The following is a 6,124-nucleotide window of genomic DNA, read 5'->3' on the forward strand; positions in this document are numbered from 1 at the left end:
GATAGTGAATTAGTGGCCTTTTTGTGATTGTTTGGCAGAGGATGAATTCCCTATGTCTAGATTCACTAATGTCCCTGTTGTATAATAGACCAAGATGTGAATGAACATCTGAGTTATAACACTGGGAAGTTTTTGCATTCAAAATTATGTCTGGTGAATGGCGGAAGGAATAAGAGTTGAGAGAAAGGGAGATGATGGGCCTATTAAATAAGCATACACAGTTATGTCAGGTGATACGGTAATGAGAACTCAGGTGACCATAGTGGACGTGGCGTTTTGGGCAGTGATTTCATCGTTGACTTGGTCCCGTTCTGGTCTTGCTTTCACTCTCATGGTCCGGAGAGTGAATAATTGTGTTATTTAAGTGTTTATGGTGAGTTGTTCGGCTTTTATGTGTATGGCTTCAATAATTTGTAATCACTTGGCTTAACCTAATGTCATGGGCTAGTCTCATGTGAGTTTTAAGGGCACCGGATTGAAGATGACAGGTCAAACGCCTCGTCAGATTGATCGACATCATACCTATGTTCTTAGATGGAAGGTTACATCCTTCATGGGGGCAGGTGTATATATATACCACGTTCATCCTTCATGAGGGCAGGTGTACATATATACCACGTTCATCCCTCATGGGGGCAGGTGTACATATATACCACGTTCATCCTTCATGAGGGCAGGTGTACATATATACCACGTTCATCCCTCATGGGGGCAGGTGTACATATATACCACGTTCATCCTTCATGGGGGCAGGTGTACATATATACCACGTTCATCCCTCGTGGGGGCAGGTGTACATATATACCACGTTCATCCCTCGTGGGGGCAGGTGTACATATATACCACGTTCATCCTTCATGAGGGCAGGTGTACATATATACCACGTTCATCCCTCATGGGGGCAGGTGTACATATATACCACGTTCATCCTTCATGAGGGCAGGTGTATATATATATACCACGTTCATCCCTCATGGGGGCAGGTGTACATATATACCACGTTCATCCTTCATGGGGGCAGGTGTATATATATACCACGTTCATCCCTCATGGGGGCAGGTGTACATATATACCACGTTCATCCTTCATGGGGGCAGGTGTACATATATACCACGTTCATCCCTCGTGGGGGCAGGTGTACATATATACCAGGTTCATCCTTCATGAGGGCAGGTGTACATATAGACCACGTTCATCCTTCATGGGGGCAGGTGTACATGTATACAACGTTCATCCTTCATGGGGGCAGGTGTACATATATAACACGTTCATCCTTCATGAGGGCAGGTGTACATGTATGCAACGTTCATCCTTCATGTGGGCAGGTGTACATATATACCACGTTCATCCTTCATGAGGGCAGGTGTACATATATACCACGTTCATCCTTCATGAGGGCAGGTGTACATATATACCACGTTCATCCCTCATGGGGGCAGGTGTACATATATACCACGTTCATCCTTCATGAGGGCAGGTGTATATATATATACCACGTTCATCCCTCATGGGGGCAGGTGTACATATATACCACGTTCATCCTTCATGGGGGCAGGTGTATATATATACCACGTTCATCCCTCATGGGGGCAGGTGTACATATATACCACGTTCATCCTTCATGGGGGCAGGTGTACATATATACCACGTTCATCCCTCGTGGGGGCAGGTGTACATATATACCAGGTTCATCCTTCATGAGGGCAGGTGTACATATAGACCACGTTCATCCTTCATGGGGGCAGGTGTACATGTATACAACGTTCATCCTTCATGGGGGCAGGTGTACATATATAACACGTTCATCCTTCATGAGGGCAGGTGTACATGTATGCAACGTTCATCCTTCATGTGGGCAGGTGTACATATATACCACGTTCATCCTTCATGAGGGCAGGTGTACATATATACCACGTTCATCCTTCATGGGGGCAGGTGTACATGTATACCACGTTCATCCTTCATGAGGGCAGGTGTACATATATACCACGTTCATCCTTCATGGGGGGCAGGTGTATATATATACCACGTTCATCCTTCATGGGGGCAGGTGTACATATATACCACGTTCATCCTTCATGGGGGCAGGTGTACATATATACCACGTTCATCCTTCATGGGGGCAGGTGTACATATATACCACGTTCATCCTTCATGGGGGCAGGTGTACATATATACCACGTTCATCCTTCATGGGGGCAGGTGTACATATATACCACGTTCATCCTTCATGGGGGCAGGTGTACATATATACCACGTTCATCCTTCATGGGGGCAGGTGTACATGTATACCACGTTCATCCCTCGTGGGGGCAGGTGTACATATATACCACGTTCATCCTTCATGGGGGCAGGTGTACATGTATACCACGTTCATCCTTCATGGGGGCAGGTGTACATATATACCACGTTCATCCTTCATGGGGGCAGGTGTACATATATACCACGTTCATCCTTCATGGGGGCAGGTGTACATATATACCACGTTCAACCTTCATGAGGGCAGGTGTACATATATACCACGTTCATCCTTCATGGGGGCAGGTGTACATATATACCACTTCATCCTTCATGGGGGCAGGTGTACATATATACCACGTTCATCCTTCATGGGGGGCAGGTGTACATGTATACCACGTTCATCCTTCATGGGGGCAGGTGTACATATATACCACGTTCATCCTTCATGGGGGCAGGTGTACATATATACCACGTTCATCCTTCATGGGGGCAGGTGTACATATATACCACGTTCATCCTTAATGGGGGCAGGTGTACATATATACTATGTTCATCTTTCATGGGGGCAGGTGTACATATATACCACGTTCATCCTTCATGGGGGCAGGTGTACATATATACCACGTTCATCCTTCATGGGGGCAGGTGTACATATATACCACGTTCATCCTTCATTGGGGCAGGTGTACATATATACCACGTTCATCCTTCATGGGGGCAGGTGTACATATATACCACGTTCATCCTTCATGGGTGCAGGTGTACATGTATACCACGTTCATCCTTCATGGGGGCAGGTGTACATATATACCACGTTCATCCTTCATGGGGGCAGGTGTACATATATACCACGTTCATCCTTCATGGGTGCAGGTGTACATGTATACCACGTTCATCCTTCATGGGGGCAGGTGTACATATATACCACGTTCATCCTTCATGGGGGCAGGTGTACATATATACCACGTTCATCCTTCATGGGGGCAGGTGTACATATATACCACGTTCATCCTTCATGGGTGCAGGTGTACATGTATACCACGTTCATCCTTCATGGGGGCAGGTGTACATATATACCACGTTCATCCTTCATGGGGGCAGGTGTACATATATACCACGTTCATCCTTCATGGGGGCAGGTGTACATATATACCACGTTCATCCTTCATGGGGGCAGGTGTACATATATACCACGTTCATCCTTCATGGGGGCAGGTGTACATATATACCACGTTCAACCTTCATGAGGGCAGGTGTACATATATACCACGTTCATCCTTCATGGGGGCAGGTGTACATATATACCACTTCATCCTTCATGGGGGCAGGTGTACATATATACCACGTTCATCCTTCATGGGGGGCAGGTGTACATGTATACCACGTTCATCCTTCATGGGGGCAGGTGTACATATATACCACGTTCATCCTTCATGGGGGCAGGTGTACATATATACCACGTTCATCCTTCATGGGGGCAGGTGTACATATATATATCACGTTCATCCTTCATGGGGGCAGGTGTACATATATACTATGTTCATCCTTCATGGGGGCAGGTGTACATATATACCACGTTCATCCTTCATGGGGGCAGGTGTACATATATACCACGTTCATCCTTCATGGGGGCAGGTGTACATATATACCACGTTCATCCTTCATTGGGGCAGGTGTACATATATACCACGTTCATCCTTCATGGGGGCAGGTGTACATTTATACCACGTTCATCCTTCATGGGGGCAGGTGTACATATATAACACGTTCATCCTTCATGGGGGCAGGTGTACATATATACCACGTTCATCCTTCATGGGGGCAGGTGTACATATATACCACGTTCATCCTTCATGGGTGCAGGTGTACATGTATACCACGTTCATCCTTCATGGGGGCAGGTGTACATATATACCACGTTCATCCTTCATGGGGGCAGGTGTACATATATACCACGTTCATCCTTCATGGGTGCAGGTGTACATGTATACCACGTTCATCCTTCATGGGGGCAGGTGTACATATATACCACGTTCATCCTTCATGGGGGCAGGTGTACATATATACCACGTTCATCCTTCATGGGGGCAGGTGTACATATATACCACGTTCATCCTTCATGGGTGCAGGTGTACATGTATACCACGTTCATCCTTCATGGGGGCAGGTGTACATATATACCACGTTCATCCTTCATGGGGGCAGGTGTACATATATACCACGTTCATCCTTCATGGGGGCAGGTGTACATATATACCACGTTCATCCTTCATGGGGGCAGGTGTACATATATACCACGTTCAACCTTCATGAGGGCAGGTGTACATATATACCACGTTCATCCTTCATGGGGGCAGGTGTACATATATACCACGTTCATCCTTCATGGGGGCAGGTGTACATATATACCACGTTCATCCTTCATGGGGGCAGGTGTACATATATACCACGTTCATCCTTCATGGGGGCAGGTGTACATATATACCATGTTCATCCTTCATGGGGGCAGGTGTACATATATACCACGTTCATCCTTCATGGGGGCAGGTGTACATATATACCACGTTCATCCTTCATGGGGGCAGGTGTACATATATACCACGTTCATCCTTCATTGGGGCAGGTGTACATATATACCACGTTCATCCTTCATGGGGGCAGGTGTACATATATACCACGTTCATCCTTCATGGGGGCAGGTGTACATATATACCACGTTCATCCTTCATGGGGGCAGGTGTACATGTATACCACGTTCATCCTTCATGGGGGCAGGTGTACATGTATACCACGTTCATCCTTCATGGGGGCAGGTGTACATATATACCACGTTCGACTGCTGTAAAGGGTTCTCGATTGGCTTCAGGCTGGTTTTAACGAGAGGGTTTGTGGTGTTACTTGTGTTATGGTATATGATGGTGTCTATGTTTTGGTTAGGGGGGGATTATTTACTACTGTATGGGTTATTTCTTTCGTTATTCTCTCCTCACTCGTGTATTAACTATAAATGGTGGATTTATAACATAATTTTAGTGGAGGTGTTGTAGTTTCTTCAGTCTTCCACTTCACCCCCTCGTCCCTATCCCCTCTTTCTCTCATCCTTCCCCCTTCCTTTGCCTATCCCCCCAATTACCCTACTTTCCAATCCCCTTGGTCTCCCTCCCCCCCACCAATATCGCCCCCTCTTCTCCTTCTCTCAGAAAATATGTGTCTCTCAACTCTTCCCCCCCCCCCCACTCCCCCACAACTTTCGTCACCCACCTTCGTCCTCCCCTCCCCCCTCTTCTGTTCCCTCTTCCCTTCACCCCCCCCCCCCCCCCTGCTCTCTCCTTCCTCCTCCAACCCCGTTTCTCTATCTCTCTGTATCCTACGATATTACTAATAGCATACTAAGTGCACGTATCACTATTTCTCTATAATAGTAAATGACATTCACACAGAATATATATTAAAATTTCACACTGAATTGAATTTCCTTTAGAATTTGCGGCTGTGTTTTTATTATTCTATGGGCGGTGAGAGGTTCAGAATTAATTTTACATGTTTTATGGGGCTTCATGTTATGTTAATAATAATATTCCCGAGATCAATGAATAATTGTATATATGAATTTGTTTCAAAATATTTTCAGTGGCAAAAATCGTCTTAGGGGTCTGAATGAGACCATGACACGCTGTTCTGTTTTGAACTGTGGCGACCCGGACCAGCCCATGTTCATCCCGTACGCCAGACCATTGCCTCTGCCTATTAGGGTGAGACTAGACCCAAGCATCTGGCCTCTAACAATGGACAGATACACAGATATATATTTTATCATATAGTATAGCTATATGCAGGTCACATATACATGTTTTGAGCTTGCATGGTATAAATCACATATTTA

This window comes from Procambarus clarkii, chromosome 1 (genome assembly GCF_040958095.1).
Source record: "Procambarus clarkii isolate CNS0578487 chromosome 1, FALCON_Pclarkii_2.0, whole genome shotgun sequence".
NCBI lineage: Eukaryota > Metazoa > Arthropoda > Malacostraca > Decapoda > Cambaridae > Procambarus > Procambarus clarkii.